General features: G+C 54.2%; 1 protein-coding gene across 3 annotated transcripts in view; it reads left to right on the forward strand.

The window, feature by feature from the left end:
* Positions 1–3,645: 3,645 nt before the first annotated feature.
* The window catches only part of PTK2B (protein tyrosine kinase 2 beta), a 119,456-nt gene continuing 104,488 nt past the window's right edge, over positions 3,646–18,613 (forward strand). Inside the window, exon 1 of one of the 3 annotated variants that reach the window (XM_050948746.1) lies at positions 3,646–3,741. The gene's annotated coding sequence lies outside the window, so the exon portion shown is untranslated. Of the gene's footprint in view, positions 3,742–10,461; positions 10,633–18,613 lie in introns of those variants that run through there. The other 2 variants (XM_050948743.1, XM_050948745.1) reach the window with 2 other exon arrangements.

The following is an 18,613-nucleotide window of genomic DNA, read 5'->3' on the forward strand; positions in this document are numbered from 1 at the left end:
GTACATGGCAGTTTTACTGAGAGGTCCCATTGTACTGGGTCCCAGACACACACGTAGCCAGGCAGACAGGCAATCTAACTACACAAGCCAGACAAAGGAAGTATTATTATCCATAGTTTACAGGTGGGAAACTGAGGCACAGAGCGAGCAAGTAACTTATTTGATTCTATGCTGGGGGCAAGGGGCAGGGAGAGACCTGGCAGTTGCAAATATGCTCTCTAGGCCTTTGACAAAAGTGCAGTGGAGCAAAATCCAGAGCTAGACACTGGATGTGTCAATTTGATTTGAAAGCAAACACACAAAACAAAGCCAACTATCCAGTCTCTGATGAACTGTGGTCTCTGATTGCCAGAGCAACAGATCAGGATGAGAACCTGCAGAAAGCAGCTAATCCTTATTAGCACAGGGTGGCCAGAGCAGCATCTTCTCAGCCCCTATCACCAATTCAGCGGGGAGCTCTCAGTCCTAGGTGGGATTTTGTTTAAAGACATCAGAGTGACGATTCCTTAAAACGCTACAGAGGAATATGTTACAAAGGATACAAGAAGGGCATTGAGGGACTGAGAAATCTAAGAGAAGGGCCAGAGATGTTTTATACTGAGCACAAATGAATAGCGACATTGAGGAAGTTGTCAAAGGCAAGTGAAAGTGAGCATGCTGCTGACGGCTCAGGAAAAGAAATTGTCCCCAGAGCAAAACAGGCATAGACTGGGGGGGAAATGATGTACTTGTTCTAAACAATTATTCTCACTTCCCCTAGAGAGCCTTATTAGCAGATACTACAGCCCAAGAGGCGATTGTGCACGTCAGATCTGTTTTTGCTAGATGTTGTGTGCCTGACAAAGTAATGGCTGACGATGAGCTGCAGTGTGGTGGGCATGTGTTTAAGCAGCTTGCCGTGAAGTTTGGGTTTCCACATCGCCTCAAGTTGCCATTGTCCCCAGACCCATGGGCTGGTGGGAAACGGTGTTAAAATCAGAAAGCGGCTACAGGAAAAGGCTACAGCGTGAGACCGAGCTGTACTCCGCCATGTTAAATTGCAGAGCAGCACCAGTGAAATGTGGTTTGTCACCTTCCGACACTTTGTTTAATAGAAAACTTGAGAACAATGATGCCTGTAATCATAGAATATCAGGGTGGGAAGGGACCTCAGGAGGTCATCTAGTCCAACTCACCTGCAGGGTGCCAGGGTTGGGGAGGTACGGAGCAGGGCAGGCCTTGGGGGCAAGGGACCTTGGGATAATGGGGAAGGGGAGGTATTGGGGCCCAGGAGAGATGAGTGGGGAGCCCAGAGAGGCAACAGGGGCCTCAGACAGATTTTTGCTACAGATCCCTAAGCGGCCCCCTAAAGGATTGAATTTATAGCCTTGGGTTTAGCAGGCCAATGCTCACACCACTGAGCTATAATGCAGGAAGCTGATGATCAGAGGAATTGTGCAGATGTAGAAAGAGACAGACAATATGAGTTGGAGTGACGCAGTGTGTGTCGGCCAGGAATCAACAGTTGCAAACAGCAGTGGGGTCACAAGAGAGGTGGACATGCCCGGAGAATACTGACACTACAAAGAATAATAATGAAGGCAGAGAGATTTTTTTGGTTCTGGGCAAAGTTGGTTTGTTCCTCTTTCCACACGGGGCAGCTGGTCTCTGATAAGCCAGGGGTGACTGGCTTCTCCTGCTCTCCTCAGAATGCACCAGCCCATGGAGTCGCTCGCCTGTTATCGCAGGAGAAGCCGCGAGATGGCATAGGAGCAGAGCCAGCAGTGAAAATGGACAGGGCCAGTCTTAGGGAAAATGATGCTCTGGGCAAACTTGCATTTTGGTGCCCCTGGCCTCTGCTGTCTCCCCAGACTCCCCCGCCCCGATCGCCCAGGCCCCTGTTGCCTCTCTGGGCTCCCCACTCATCTTCCCTGGCCCTGATGCCTCCCCTCCCCCATTATCGCAAGCTCCCTTTACTCTGTGTAATGTATATAAACACAGCTAAATCCTGAAAAGATGACTCTCTGATCTGGGCCGCAGCAGAGAGGGAAGCTGCGATACAGGAAAGGGTAAGGAGACATTTTGCCTAAGCGCGCAGGGCTTTCCCCAAGCCAGTTACGCAAACACTGGGCCAAGCCGTAGGGGTTTGCAGGACTGGGTTTTGTACATTGAGTTATGTGGAATGCGGAGCATAGTTCATTATCAGTAATTCAGTATTACCAACCCAGAACATTCACAAATTGTGAGACTGGCCTAGAAAAGGTGCATTTGATGTTAAATAACTAATGTTGGGGCTTTTTTTCTCTGCCTCCCACCTTTGAGCCCTCAGGATTTGCTTCTCAAGCTTTTCCCTGCAGCAGTGAGAGCAAGAAGCGTACTTAAAAGACAGCTGAGCTCTCAGATGATCTCATGACTCCAGCAGCTGGGTCTTTAGGAGACTCACTAAAGATCCTGAGATTTGCTCTAGGGCTGGCAACCCTGAGCAGCAGTGTGACAGTAGCACTTGGAGAGCACTCCAGCAAAGAGCAGGACCCCACATCCCTAGTGAGAGACCCTCCCAGCCCAAAGAGCTTACCCTGTAAATAGACAAGACGGGATGGGAAATAGAGGTACCGAAAGGGAAAGTGGCTTGCTCAAGGTCACTCAGCTGGTCAGAGGCCAAGCCAGGAACAGAACCCAGGTGTCCTGGCTCTCAGGCCATTTTTTTTTTTACTAGTGTTACTGGTAGTTTTTTCTTTGATAAGATAAGCACAGTGCTTGGTGCTTCTGGGGGGAACAGACAAACCCAGACACACATTAGCGCCCCCCAGAGACAGGGGCACCTTAGTGACTTTGACTTGCATCAGTGGACAGTGTGGGTGTGATTGGGCAAAGCACACTTCAAAAGTGGGTGCGATTGGGCAGCAGTTTGTGCCCTCTTCGTGCTGGGGTTCACAATGGCACCAGGTGCGGCTGAGGACGCATCAGGCCTCCACCTCTGCCATGTTATCTTGACCTTCCTTGTCCATTGTTTTAATGCCATCCCCTGAGTCCACAGCCACTCGCTTCATTTGTGACACCCAGCGCCCCAGGCTCTCAAACCCTCCGGCCAGGCAGGCCGCCCCAGGTTTGTGGATGAGCCGGATGGAGCCTGCCCTGGGCACTGCACAACGCCTGGTGTCACGGGGCCTCAGCGGACGGGGTGTGTTTGATGATCTGATGGGGTCAGCATGGCCCCACCCCTGCCCGGCCACAATCCTCTTTGCTCCTGTGGCCACCCGCTGCACAGGCTGTAGGGTGACCCGATGTCCTGGTTTTATAGGGACAGTCCCGATATTTGGGGCTTTGCCTTATACAGGTGCCTATTACCCCTCCAGCCCCTGCTCCGATTTTTCACACTTGCTATCTGGTCACCCGAGCGGTCACACCGGATTGAACCAGAGCCTGGCACTCACTCAAGCAGCTGCTGCACCGGCTGGCGTCCCCGCCTCGGGCCAGCCACTAGGTGGCGCAGCGACCCCCCCACACCTGCTGCCTTGGCCCCGGGCCGCCCCCTGCCACGCAGCGTGCGCACAGATCCACACGGGGGCAGCACCAACGTGCCTGAACCTCCCCGCACCTGCGGAGCCGGCTCCAGACACGCTCCGGCTCTGCCGCGGCACGGACAGCCCGGGTCGGACACGTGTGTTCTGCGGCCGAGACCCCTTTCGGAGCGGGGCCAGCAGCTGCTCCCTCCGGCCTGCCCGGCGCTGGCTTGGCCGCACCAGGCGCCTCTGCTTCGGAGTAAGTTGGGGTGTGTGTAAATGTGGCCGGAGGGGGGGTCTTTCCTGCCCGCTGGGGCTTGAAGCCATTGCTCTGGGGTGGGAGGTGAGGGGCTATTACATCCTTCCCCTAGCCTGGCCGCTAGCTTCTCCCAGCGAGGGGCAGGATTGTGTGGCTGGCGAGTGGTTTGGAGACACCAGGGCTGGAGGGCTACTCAAAGGGGCTACCAGCTCCTGTCCCGTCTAAGTCCCAAGCCCCCCCGAGGCGGATCAAACGCTGCTGCCCTCTGTGGGGAGGTGCCCAGGTTTCTGGTGAAGCAAGTGGCAGGTTCCCCTGTCTTAGCCATCCAGCACGGATGGAGCCGGGGTGAGCTACCATCCTGCAGGTGGGCATCAGGCAGTTCTGGGCGTGGGTGCGCCGTGGGGGGAAGTTGGCATTGGCGGGACTGAGGCCAGCTTCCCGGGCTTGGATGGGTCTGTGGAAGGGGGCACGAGGTGGGGATGGTCTGCCTAGGGGGAGTGTGGCTGCGGGCAGGCTGTAAGCTGGCATCATAGAATCATAGAATCTCAGGGTTGGAAGGGACATCAGGAGGTATCTAGTCCAACCCCCTGCTCAAAGCAGGACCAACCCCAACTCAGTCATCCTGTCTGATGGTCTGTCTTCCCCCTCAAACCGCCCCGCGCAGCCCAGGGAGTTTGGCCAGGCGAAGGTGTCCCCCACGGATGGTTTGCGGGGTTCCCCAGCCACTCTCTTCTTGCAGGAGCCTTGATCGGAGGCCCTGGCTGCTGATCTTGTCCCGCAGCAGAGTGTGTGTGTGTGTGTGTGTGGGATGCTGGAGAAATGGCTCGTAGGCTCCACGTGGCGGGAGCCAGAGCAGGTTTGGGCTGAGATGGAGAGGCAAAGATGGCTCCTAGTCTCTCTCCCCCCACAATTCCACAGTGCTCTGCCCTGCAGGCTGGAATGTGCTGGGCACTGCCACGATCCCCAGTCTGTGCCTTGGAGATCCCTGATTCCTCCCTTCGGTAGGAAGGTCCCACTCCCCCATGGCTGACCTGGCAATGTGTACGGCTCCTGTGGTACCATAATGGCCACTCTGCTATTATTACACTTGCAGCGAGGTCCTGCCAGCCCAACAGCAGCACAGGGAGCTGTACGTGAGCCTCCTGTAAGGATACGGGTGTATCACAGAACTGTTGCCTTCTGGTGGCACAGACAGCATGGCCCAGGGGAGAAGGACTGGGAACTGGGGGCATTGGCCCTGTGCCTGACTCACTCTGGCACTAGGTAAGTCACTTAACTGCTCCGTGCCTCAGTTTCCCCCTCTCTGAAATAGGCCCTTCCCCTCCCCGTTGTGATGTATGGTTGAAAAGCGCTAGGGGTGATGACCAAGAGGTTGAACAGTTTGCACCATCAAGGTGCTCTGCAAACGGTGCCAACGCCGTGATGGCGCATCCCCTGCGGAGGGGAGTGTAGTTGGCCCTGGCCCTGTCCAGGGGTGGGGAAAGCTGTGAGACCCACCAGTCTCAGGGCTAGTGGCTGCTAAACCGGCCCTGATCACGGTGTAGCCAAGGCACCCGTGCTGGTTCATTGCACCCTCCACCCACTGGGACTATCGTGTCGTCAGCAAGCTCGTTTGCAGGCAGTTGTGCACTTTGTCTTAGCGGCTTTAACAGCAGGGTGCATCTGCCGCGGATTCTTTGACACGCCCCTGCTACCACCTAAGCCATGAGCAATGGGATTCAGACCCTTCTGCTGCAGAAACACAGCTCCACAGGCATCTGCCCCCCGTGCCTTGACAAAGTGTCTCGTTTAAATAGAGCCCTAGGCGGGTAGGTCAGTCTTTGGCCCCCTCTCCCCTGTCCCAGGGACAGGAAGATATCGTCTCTCTCCATCCCCATTGTGCGCACTCCGCCTTCCTCCTCTTCTCCCTCTCCCTAGCCTGCTTGCAGGGCTCCAGCGTGTGGGCTCCCCATGGCGTTGCACAGAGTTTTCCCCAGGGCTGCTAGCTGGCTTCTTAAATCTTCTAGAACACCCTGTGGCCTTCCCAAGAGAGGGGAACTCTCATTTCAGCGAGGGAGGTGGCGCCGTGGCTGAAGGTAGATCCAGCTGAGGGGCTGGGCAGGAGCCCATGGTGGACGGAGTGGGGATGGGGTGCGGAGCACCTGGCGTTGTTGGGTAAGGATGTGGGGTGCAGGGACCCAAGGGCCCCTTCCATTTGGCAAGGCAGGGCTGTGGACTGAAGGGAGCTGCAGAGAACAGCCACCCCGGCCTCTGCTGGGGCAGAGCGATGTGACCGTTATATACATACATACGCCCTCTCCTTGCTAGCCCGGGGAGATGGGCATGCTCAGAGGACAGGCTCAGTTAGCTGCCACTAGTGTGCTAGGGATCGTGACCTGCGTACGCCTCCAGCGGCGGAGGCCATGGCACACACCTGAGCAGGTCTGGTTCCATCCAGCTCAGGACAGTGGGGACACCCTCTCCCCCTGCCAGTCGCTTACCTGGCTCAGCAAGCTTGGGGTTGGGTTGGGGTCCCGGTTCCTAGGCCAGCATGTCTCCATCTTTCCGTCCGTCCCTCCTGCACGCATCACTACGGTACCGGCGCGTGCCTTGCTTTCTAGCGCCCCCTCTGGCCGGAGCTCTGTGTGATGTGCTGGCAGATATGCTCCAGGCAGAGGGAGCGCTAGAAAGCAGTACGTGCCCAGATACCATGGCAGTGGGGCAGAGCCAGCCCTCCCCGGGTATACAGGATGCAGAGTCGAAGGTGGCAGTGTGTGAGAGGGGCAGGAGGTGGCACTTGGGTCCTGGAGGGGCTGTAATGAGGGGCAGTGGGGTGGATGATAACCATACACTGGGGAAGGCGGATAGTGGGCAGATGCAGGAATGGCCAGTGGGGGTGTGACCCAGAGCCCTTGACCTCTCTTGTTGCTATAGCCAGACTGGAGGGCTGTATGCAGCTAGGGTGACCAGATCACAACAGTGAAATATCGGGACACATTGGGGTGCTGTCAGCCCTGCCCACAGTCCACCCCTGCTCCTTCCAGGCTCCGCCTCCACTCTGCCCAGGTCCCGCCCTCTCCCTGCTCTGCTCCCCCCCGTCACCGCCCCCTTCCTCAGTCTCCCACCCACCGCTCGTCTCCTCACCCCCTCCCACCCGCCTGCTCGCCTCTTCACCCCCCAGCCTGCCGCTGGCTCGCCACTCATCTTTTCACACGCACGCCCGTGCTACGGCGCCGACGTCCCCTCTGCCCACCCCCTCTTCCCACCCCTTCACCACCCTCACCCCGCCCCACTCCACTCCCTTCTCCCAAGTCCCCGCCCCTGCCCTGCCTCTTCTCCCGCCTTCTTCCCTGAGCTCACCATCTTCCCACTCCTCCCCCTCCCTCCGAGAAAGTCCAAAGCGCCGTCAAACAGCTGTTAGGCAGCGCGAAGCACTGGGAATGGGAGGAGGCAGCGAGCAGGTGGGAGCTTGGCTGCCGGTGGGTGCAGAGCACCCGCTAATTTTTCCCCGTAGTCGGCGCCTCCCTCCCGCTCATCTCTATACCTGAATATCAGGACAAATGGCATCCAGATTGTACCTTGATCAGGACGCGGGACAAAGGATTAAGTATCGGGACAGTCCCCAATTTTATTGGGACATCTGGTCACCCTATATGGAACTGAGGCGCCAAGCATCCTGTTGTGGTACATGCAGTATCTTGTGTGAAACTTGGGGTGGATTTTTCAAGGCTCTCTTTTCGTTAGGTGTTCTCGGGTCCCGGTTAGGAGCAGGAAGGAGGATCTTCCGGAGGTTACAGTCACTGTGCATCATGAATTCAAGTGGCAGGTGCCGTTGGAGGATCTGGGCTGGGAGCTGTCCATGCATTTACTTTTAAGGAGAGCGGCTGATGTGGGGAGGGGTGCGGGACACCTGGGTAGAGCTGGGCAGGAAATGACTTTGCAAGAATTTGCAAGATTTTGAATTTTTTCCTGGCCCAAATTGGGACAAAAATCAAAATCTCAAAAATTTTCACAAACTGAGGAAAAAATCAGTTTGGATCAGTGGAAATGTTCTGTTTTGATAATTTCAAAATGGTTCTTTTCATTTTTGACCTTTTCTCTCTCTTTTTTTTAAAAATCTTTTTGTAGTCTAAATTTACTAAAATTTTGAACCAAAAAGTAAGTTCAATTTGAAAAGCCAAAACTCTCTGAGCTGAACACATTGAAATGGGACATTTGGACAACTTCAGAGAGATTTTTTCACAAATGTTTTGTGTGGGGAGATGGTTCAAATTGACCCACTTTCACAAACAGCTTCAGTTCTGACCAACCCACATTATTTTTTGCCAGAAAAGAGCAGTCAAAAAATTTCCAGCTAGGTGTACTCCTAAATTTGAAGCCGGACTCTGCTGCGAACCTAGCTTTGAACCCTTGGGCAAGTTGCTTCACCTGCCCATGCCTCAGTTTCCCTATTGGCAAACTAGGGCTGCTGATGCTTGTCTCCCTTCATAGAGCGAGTTGAAGAGCTGCAGATCAGAAGCGTCGTTATTTATTAAATAACAGCAATGCCTAGAGTTTGCAAACCTAGGTGGCTGTACAAATGCATAGTAAAGCTTATGAAGTGCCAGCACATAGGACAAGAACAGATAACAGGCTGAACATGATTCTGAGTATCCACAGTAGCTGCAATAAGTCAATGTGATTGCGAGCTCGGTTATGCTGAAGCCTTTGCACCCTCTGGATGTACGGCGCGGGAGCAAAAAGCCAGTGCCGACACAGGCCGAAGAGAGGTGACTGCCTCTATCTATGGTGACTTCCTGAGTGCGAATTGTTGCTTGTACCCACTGTTAACAAATGTGTCTAACAGGTTGCAACATGCATGATTGCATCCCCTGGGCTGTTGAAAGCTTAACCCGGAGGTGGAAGGGCAGGATGGTTTTGTAGTTAAAGAACTGGCTTGACTGTGCTGAAGTAGGAGTTCAATTCTCATCCTGCCCCACACCCTCTCTGCACTGCCTGTAAAATGGTAATACCGTAGCTATATAGACTATTAGTTCTTTGGGGCAGGTGTCGTACGTCTGCGCAGCACCTACCACTGGGTACTACAGAATCAGTCTCTCTCTTGCCTCTTATTTAATACCAAGGACTATCTAGAGACTGATTCTATAGCCAGTGGTGAGGGAAGTCCCTGGGGGCAGTGGAGACTCACATTTGAGCCCAGATCCCATGTGAATGCTGTGGCCTCCTGACTATTTTCTTCTTGCCCAGAAATTCACCCTGGACCTGAGACATCTTCCCAGGGAAAGTCTTGTGGCCAGTGACAGGTTTTGATTTTGACAAATAGTCATTTTCTGTCCAATAATTCCAGACTGCCTGTGCATTTCTCTGGGGCTATGGGCTTAGCTCTGGGGTCTGGCCACCTTCCAGCTAAGGAATGGTCTGTCTCCCCAACTGGCCCCCATTTCAGCTGGACACAAAGTCCTTCAACATTTACGTGACCAAAACTGTTGTGGAGCATTGCTGGCTGGCGTGAAGTAGCTGCTGAATCACACCTCAGAAGAGGTGGCTGAAGAGATCCCTGTATACACCCGTTACCCTCTTCACAGGGAGGTGTGGTGAGTAATGGAGAGCAGCCCTGAGGCTGCTCTCAGTTATGTAGAGGGACTGGCCTGTTGCAGAGCTGGCCCGAGATCAGGGAAGCACATCGGTGGCCTATAGCAGTGCCTCTCAACCTTTCCAGATGACTGTCCCCCTTTCAGGAGTCTGATTTGTCTTGTGTACCCCCAAGTTTCACCTCACTTTGAAACTACTTGTTTACAAAATCAGACATAAAATACAGAAGCGTCACAGCACACGCTTACTGACAAATTGCGGACTTTCTCCTTTTTACCATATCATTATAAAATAAATTGATTGGAATATAGCTATTGTACTTACATTGCAATGTATAGTATGTAGAGCAGTGTAAACAACTCATTGCCTGTATGAAATTTTAGTTTGTACTGACTTCACTAGTGCTTTTTATGTAGCCAGTTGTAAAAATGGGCAAATATCTGGATGAGTTAACGTACCCCCTCTGTGTACCTCAAGAGGGACATGTACCCCTGGTTGAGAACCCTTGGCACCATGCTCTGTGGTCCTTGAGTGCAGCTGAGGATCCGGGCCTGCCTCTCCATGTGAGATGTTGGGGGACAGACCCCCGCACCCGAGTTCGGAGTAAGATGGAGGTGGGTTGCCGTGTTTGTGGAGCCCTTTCCCGGAGAGGGGCGCGGGGCGGTCTGCTCTCTATCTCGCCTGGCACGCTAGTCACGGAAGTGTAGGCTTGAGGATTCATGTCACCGGCACCCACCCGAGCCTGTCCAGGAAGTGGGCCTCTGGGCTGTGCTTTCAGTAGTAGTAAGAATGATGCCCTTCCCTTTAGCACAAACTCTCCCGCGGGCCAGATCCTGCAAGTTCCTCGGTCCTGTTCTTGCCTGGTGAGCCAGACGCCTGCACAGAGGAGCAGCAAAGGATCACACCGCAGGTCCCAGAGCTCCAGCACCAGCTTCCCTCTCACATAGGTGAGTCCCTCAGGCCCTTGGGAGGCGGCAGGGGGTGCTGCAGGCAGAGCTGTCAGCCCCCTGGGAGGAACAGGGCAGGCTCTGCACCCGAGGGACATGCTGGGGCTGGCAGGAGATGCAGGCAGAGAGAGAGGGAGGGCGGTGCTCGGAGGAATGCAAGGCAGCCCAGACCAGGAAGTGAGCGCACTAAGGGTGTGTAACTGCCAGGGTGTTTTCTCTGGGCCTCGGGGGAAGGAAGATCCCATTTTCCATACCTCCGTCCCTAATCCCGTGCCCCAGCTTGGGGGTGCAGTCACGGGGCTGGAAGAGGGGGGACCTGTGGACCTACATCTATTTCGCTCGCACCCTGGGAACCTCAAAGGTGGGTGAAAAGGTAGGAGAGAGCTGAGGTTACCCTCTCGAAGACCCTTCAGGCCGGGGCTGATGGCCAGGGCCTGGGTGCCGAAGGTGTTCCGTTGTGTAGCGCCCACGGGAGCACTCTGGCTTGCGTGGGGGTGACGATCAGTCACCTGGTCGTGGGCGGAATTGCTGTGACTGAGGCCGGGTGCCTGGCCCCACTGGTTGAATGTACCAGGCTAAGACATGCTCCTGTGAACACACACGTGTGTTCTGGCTCCGTGCAAAATCTTCCCCCTCCCCTCTCTGGTGCGAGGCTGCTGCAGCTTGTCAGCTGGGATTGAACCCCGAGGTGTATGGTGCCAGGCTCCGGGCTGGATCCCCCGTGTGACGGCATGTACCTCCCTGCGCCACTGGTATGCCGATCGCTGTGTCAATATTTGCTGTGGCTGGGCCAAATCTGTCCCTAGTGTAACTGTACTGGAGGAGTGTGGATCCCTGTGTTCACTAGTCGGAATGCCCCAGAGAGGGGTGGAGACAAACCCGGCTGTACAGCCCCCAGGCCAGGAGAGCTGGGGATGGTGGCATGCTCTGAGGTGACAGCAGGTTGGGCTGTTTGCTAAGGGAAGGGGCACGTGTCTCGTGATGGCTGATGCCAAGAGCACCATGTGTCCGAGACGAGCTGGGGCCTATCCTTGGATTGGGTGTTGAGTTTCTGCCTATGGATATCCTGGTTCCAGTCTGCCACAGGCAAGGAGAGGCGCCCCCCTAAATGAGCCCAGCCCAGCCACTGGCTGGATGACTCGCTGGTCAAGTCCGTCCTCGTGGCTGCCCACCAGCTGGCAAACGCACCGCGCTACAAGGTCCCACCGGCCTGTGGAGGCTGCCCCTGGGGAGAGATCTGCCTTGGAGGGGTGTCTGCGGGACTCTCCTCTGGAACGGATCTTAGAGGACACGCCATGAAAGCTTAGTCAGAGCGGGGTCCCAGTTGCCATGTGAAGGTTGTGAGCACCAAGGAGGGGATGGGCCGAGCAGGGCTGGAAGCAAAGGGAGAGTGCAGGCCGGGTATCAGACGGATTCTCCCTGCGAGAGCAATAGGGATGAGGGTCTGCCGGGGAAGGGGTGGATGCTCCAGCCAGCCGTGCTGGCCGAAGCACTGGAGAACAGGCAGCGGGGAATGATCCTGCCCTGGCTGCTGGGGGTGGAGTGGATCCTGCCCTATTTGGGTTGCTGTCAGCTTTGTAGGCGCAGAGGGTCAAATGCTTCCTGAAGCTGCAGAGATAGAAACTGGAAACTTTCCAGGAAACTTCCCTGAGCCAGATCCGACTGTGAGCTGGCAAGTCCCAGACTGCAATTCCACCCACCTCAGCTCAGCTGGGCCCAGACCTCAGCGCTCTGCACGGGGCTCCCCGGCTCTCAAGGGCTGTTGAGCAAGCATGTGGCTTTGTATGGAGTTCCCCTGTGCTCTGATCGCGAGGGGGAAATCACACAAGCTGCTGGAGTTTCATGCACCATCGGTTTCCTCCTGTTTCTTATTCCTTCCCTGCTTCAATCCTTCCCCTCTGTTCCCTAGAGGCCACAGAAGCTAAGGTGAGGGGGAGTCTACAGAACTCAGATGCCAACGGAGATAAGTCTCCTTAAAACGCCTGCTGGCCTCTTCCCCAGCTCCCTCCACCCCCAAAATGTGGTCCCTGGGAAAGCCCCGTCCACAGAGCTGAAAAAGCTCCTGATCTTTCCTGCAGCGAAAGCGCAGCTGGCCTTCCCCCTTGCTACCAATGCCGCTGGCTCCTGCCCAGTGCATGCCATTCATAGCAGGAACACGCAGCCTCGGGCTTCCTTATCCGGGGCCACAGCCTCCGCGGGCATAAACCAGCCTCACTCCACTGCAGTCAGGTGATCCCGTTTACACCCAGGAAGCATCTGGTCCTAGGGAGCTGCCCGCACACCACAGAGGCATGACAGAACGGGAAACAAAGGCCTGGCTTGAGTTGTCCCAGGATGCCGCAGAATCCTTGGGTGCTCGGTGCTGGGGGAAGGTTCCTTGCGGGCGGCCCCAGAGGATGGCAGGCCTGGCTTTTCCCATGCAGTGCGGTAGGAGCCGTGCAAGTGTCACCCCTCAGAGAGCGTGTGCTGAACTGCAGGAAATGTGAGACTGTTACAGCCCTGGCTAGAGAATCTGTGTGTGTTAGCCCAAGCTTGGGCTTCTTGCCCGGCCGGGCAAGATGGTGGCCCGATCACTCCAGGCCCGCAGCCTGTGCAGCCTCCTTTCCTCCAGGGGCTTGTACAGGATCCGAGCGCCTCACACTCTGCAATGTACGTAGCCTCACATGCCTCTGTGAGGCAGGGCAGGGCTAGTATCCCCATTGAACAAAGGGGAAACTGAGGCACAGGACAGCTGAGTGATGCACCCAAGGGTGCACAGGAAATCGGTGCCAGGTCCCAGGCTAGTGCCTTAACCACTGGGGTCATCCTTCCTCTTTATCCTGCAATCCTGGGCCTCAGTTTCCCCTTTGTACGCAGAGCCGGGAGCAAAGAGTTTGTTTTCACTGCCCCATGAGTTGGGTTATTAAAAGCAGCACAGAGTTCTTGGCTGGGTGCATGTCGAGGCCCTGTTTGTGCAGAGACTCATGACTGTTTAGGCTTATCTGTCTCTGCATCTGTGAGAGCTATGGTCATCTCAGAACTGTGGTCAAGTCCCATGACAAGGTGTGAATTGGCCTCTGTGTTTCAGTGAGCAAGAGATTCTTATGACAGGCTTGAATCAGTTCCCCACCTCCCTCATCTGCGCAGCTCGGTACCATCTTTGCAGCAAGTCCCTAGCCCAAAATTGGCGGGGGGTGAGGGGGCGTTAACACCTTTAAACTTGGGATCTGGGGTTAAAACTTGCAGCTGATAGCATGTGTCTGAAGGAGCTTGAGAGGGAGAGGAATATTGTGCATCCTTAGCGGTGTCCATGGGACAGACCCACGTTGTGTGGGTTGTTCATTGGGTGTGTGTGAAAAAGACAGATGCGGTGTATAAGTGTGTGTGTGAGAGAGAGACTCTGGATTTCTGCGTGTGGGAGCGGGAGAGAAGGGAAGGGGACAGCTCCTCAGAGGCCACGTCTACACTACAGCATAAAATCGAAATTATTAAAACCGGTTTTATAAAACTGGTTTTATAAAATCGATTTTACGCGTCCACACTAGGGCACATTAATTCGGTGGTGTGCGTCCATGGTCCTAGGATACCATCGATTTCCGGAGCGGTGCACTCTGGGTAGCTCAGTAAAAGAATCAGACCAATAACTTTGATTTCCGTCCACACTAACCGTAAATCGATATAGTAATATCGATTTTAGGGTTACTCCTCTTGTTGGGGAGGAGTACAGAAATCGATTTTAAGAGACCTTAAAATCTATTTAAAGTGCCTTGTAGTGTGGACGGGTACAGCGTTAAATCGATTTAACGCTGTTTAAATCGATTTAACGCTGTAGTGTGGACCAGGCCTGAGATCCCCAGGCGCTCCGTAGGTCATGGTGCAGATGAGGCAGTGGGCATGTGAATGGCTTTTCTGGAGCCGTTGGGACTCTGGCAACCTCTAAAGAGCAGCACTTTGCTGGGCCTGAGTGTCTTTCCCCCTCTTCTTTCCCCAGTGCATTTGCTGAATAAAACGTTCGGGCTGTTTCTGCATCCCCTTGAATGGAAAAGCCTCCCCCGCCGTTGCTCCTGCTTGGTCCGAAAGCTCTCTGGCTCCGGGCTTGTAATTTTTACCTTCCACCCCATCCTGTGGAGCCCATGCGCTCCTCTGAGTTCTGCTTTTCCATTGCCTTCACATTTGGGCTATTATTAACATTCACCGTGCAAACTTCTCGGGGTGACGGGGGCAGGGACGGCAATGTCTTCTCAATCACTTTGCTTTTCCCTCGCCATCATTGTTACTCACACTGGGAGCGAGGCCTTTTGTACCGAGCGTTGCTTATATTTAAAACGATAATGCCATCAAGGCCCATGGAATGCCTCAGTGTTGGAGCCATACAGACAGCGCGGTTATGGCAGGAATTGAGTAGACCCTATGCTGCTTGTGATAAAGCAGAATTCCCTGAGCTGATGGAAGAACTAGCTGGAAAAAACATCCTCCTCCCCCCCACCTCCAAAAATTTTGACAACCATGCAGAGGTGAAAGTAAGCTGGTATGGTCCAGTACGGCGTACGGCCGCAGCGGGCAGCCCAGAGCCCTTTGAATCGCTCTGGTGGCCGGGCTGGGGCCGGATTTAAAGGGCTCAGAGCTCCCGCGGCTGCGGGCAACCCAGAGCCCTTTAAATCCCACACGCGGCTCCGGCAGCCAGAGCTGTGGGGTGGATTTAAAGGGTCCGGAGCTCCGCAGCAGCCGGAGCCCCAGGCCCTTTAATTTGCCCCTGAGCCCTGGCGGCTCCCAGCCGCAGCCATGCCCCAAGGCCTTTAAATCTTGAGAGACACTGCCTCTTCCGGTTGAGGCCACACCCCTCAGGACTCCAGCAGTACCGGTATGTCCTGTAAGTTACTTTTACCCCTGCAACCATGGAAAAACTTTCAATGAAAAATCAAAAACTGAAATATTTCAGTTTGGAAATGCAACCATGGTGACTCATAGGAGTTATAGTTCTGGAGCCTCATGCTCCCAATTCCCCTCTACAGTCCAGCCTGTAGAGGGGAATTGGGAGCATGAGACTCCAGAACTATAACTCCTATGAGTCACCATAGTTGCGGACTTCAACTCCCAGGATGCACTGGCTTCTTTCACCAAGACGAGAGATCAGAGTGCATCATGGGGGATTGTAGTCTGAAGCCAGAGCGTCCTGGGAGTTGAAGTCCAGCTGGAGAGCCCAGGCCACAGAGGAGAATGAAGCTCTGAACTAGATCCTCCATGAGGCACCACGGCAGCATGTCAGAATTGACATTTTTGATTTGTCAGGAATTCAGCAAGGACTAAGCCAGGGTAGTGACTCATGCTGTAACACTGTCTTGGGCATGAAAAGCCACTGAAATGAATGAGACTCCTCATATGACAGAACAAGGAGCAATGGTCTCAAGTTGCAGTGGGGGAGGTTTAGGTTGGATATTAGGAAACACTATTTCACTAGGAGGCTGGTGAAGCACTGGAATGGGTCACCTAGGGAGGTGGTGGAATCTCCTTCCTTAGAGGTTTTTAAGGCCTAGCTTGACAAAGCCCTTGTTGGGATGATTTAGCTAGGACTTGGTCCTGCTTGGAGCAGGGAGTTGGACTAGATACCTCCTGAGGCCCCTTCCAACCGTGATATTGTATGATTCTATTCTGTGTGAGCAGGGGCATCTCCGGTAAGCAAAGGCTGCGGGATCGGGACCCCAAAGCCCATATCTGTAACACGCTGGCTACATGTGTTTGACGTGAAGAGGAAGAGCTCACCCCTGCCATCAGACGAGACAGCTGCTCTTTTAGCTCAAACGATAGAGGCCTGTTCTTTGGTGCTGGAGGTCCCCGGTTTGATGCTTCCTGACTTCCCCTGGTGGGGGTGAGTTTCCCATGGAACAGTCTAAGTGCCTGAAGCATGTGGAGCAGCCTGGGTGAACCTTCAAACCTTGGGAGGCCTCTATCTATGCAGTGTCTAGATCGAGGGGGCCAACCTGGGGCTCCGGAGCCACATGTGGCTCTTCAGAAGTTAATATGCGGCTCCTTGTATAGGAACCGACTCCGGGGCTGGAGCTACAGGTGCCAACTTTCCAGTGTGCCGGGGGGTAAGGGGCGGGTGCTCACTGCTCAACCTCTGGCTCTGCCACAGGCCCTGCCCCCACTCCTAGGGTGACCAGACAGCAAGTGTGAAAAATTGGGATGGGGTGGGGGGTAATAGGAGCCTATATAAGAAAAAGACCCCCAAATCGGGACTGTCCCTATAAAATCGGGACATCTGGTCACCCTACCCACTCCACCCCTTCCTACTCCCGCCCCAGAGCCTGCGCCCAGGGATGGGGGGATGGAGCTGATGGGGGGGGGGGTGTGCTGCTGATGTGTTACTGTGGCTCTTTGGCAATGACCATTGGTAATTTCTGGCTCCTTCTGAGGCTCAGGTTGGCCACCCCTGGTCTAGATGTTGTGCTGATTGATTAAATCAAAGTTTCACTTGCTGATAGATAACTAGTTGTCACCTGGTGTCCACACAGACCTGCTGGAACTTGGCCATCTTGCTTTCATTTAGTGCCTCACCCCGTCCCAAGAGATGCAGAGGTTCTTTCGGGAATCGGAGGCAGGTAATCAGAGAAGCAGTGCGGCCTGGAGATCTGAGGGTGGAGTTGGGAGCTAAGAACACATGGGTGCTAATTCTGGCACAGATGCTCATGTCGTCTGTGACCTCGGGGAAGCTGCTTCCCCTGTGTGTGCCTCAGTTTTCCCCTCTGTGAAGTAGGTCAGGATCATTAACACCATCTCCTGGGTAGTTAATTCACTTCTGAGGATGCATCCTGTATTCTTATTATTTCTCAGAGAGATCGCTGGGGTCTCACATTAGTCTCACCCGCTATTATGAAAGCGAACGCTGATCTTCCTTGATTTACCCTGCCCCTGCCATGGCACCGATCTGCTTTGTGTTGTGTTTTCACAGTACAGCTGTAGCTGCTGGGAGATAACCATGCAGTTAGCCATCTAGCATCTGCAAACACCCACTTAGCGTGTTGGCCCTGCCGCTTGCAAATTCCTAGCTCTGGAAGCCTGGCCTCTCATGCGACCTCTGCCTGGCTGCTCCTTCGACTGCATCTCGGCAAGCGGTGCCCGCAGGCTTTCTACTTACCAGGCTTATACATGTTCCCCCTGGAGGGATCTGTTCTCCGTGCTGCGGTGTGCAGAGAGCTGCGGCCGCAGCAGCAGAGGTGCCTGCTTGCTGCAAGATGGGATTGTACCTTGTGCCGGGTTCTCCATCGCCAAGTCTCCTCTGTTGGCTGGTCACCACTCAGCAAGTGTGCTGGGCCTCAGTTTCCCCTCTCATTGCCAGTCTGTCCTGCCTTCCTGGCCCGTAAGGACAAACGCCACCTATCAAGTCTTGCTGGATGCCTTTTTCTCAGTCGGTCACTTTACTGTCCAGTGCAAAACAGAGTGAGTTCGGCTACATGGCGCAGGCCTTTCCCTCCCTTTCATTCGGGGCTTGTGGTAATCGATCTGTTAGGACCCCTCCTCCTGTGCTGGGAGCTTTCTTGCCTTCCTTTTATTAGTGTCAACTGAGCCTCATCAAGCCCAACAGGCAGGATCGTATCCTTCACAGGGGAACTGGGCGTGTTCCCTTAAAGAGGCCATACCAGAGACGGGCCTGCTGAGGAAGAGTCCATCTTGATCTCTGGCCCGAACTCCACTCTCCAGACCTGTCTCTACAACAGGTCAAACTGCAAAAGCGACTCTGACCCTTTGAATGCATGTCTGATTTTCATGACTCGAGCTGGCCAAGAATTTTCTGACGGATCCGTTTCCCCATCAGAACACGTTTATTCGGTGCCATTGAACAATTCTGCAGGAAGGTGCCAATTTCAGCAACATTTCTCAGGGACAAAAAAAATCAAACAGTTTCGTTTCAACGTGTTTCCAAATACCGTTTGCATAGAGTTTTATATGTTCTATTATCAATTATCACGGAATGTAAAAGTGTGAAACAAAACATTTTGATTTTATCAAAATGTTTCCATTGATCCAAACTGAAATGTTTTGTTTTCTGGCCACGTTAGCTTTTCTCCCAGCTCCAGTCTTGCCACAGGCTCAGCTCTGCTGAAAAATAGGGACTTGCTGCCCATCGTGTCCTGGGTTGGATGCTCTTGTTTATATGCTACTGTTTCCCTCATCTTTCCGCAGCGGGAATCCCACTATATGCAACTCATGTACCCCTGCAACAGGAGGGTTGTAGGGAGTTCGTGTGTTACAGACTCCAGGCAGATTTACCTCACTGGAGAGATGATCCTTCTCCTTCATCTTCCAAAGCCTGCACCTCTGCTGTTTGAGCCAAGGGAGAAAAGCCATCACTCATTGCTAGCATTTGGTATTTTGCC

This window comes from Gopherus flavomarginatus, chromosome 4 (genome assembly GCF_025201925.1).
Source record: "Gopherus flavomarginatus isolate rGopFla2 chromosome 4, rGopFla2.mat.asm, whole genome shotgun sequence".
In the NCBI taxonomy this organism is placed as follows: domain Eukaryota; kingdom Metazoa; phylum Chordata; order Testudines; family Testudinidae; genus Gopherus; species Gopherus flavomarginatus.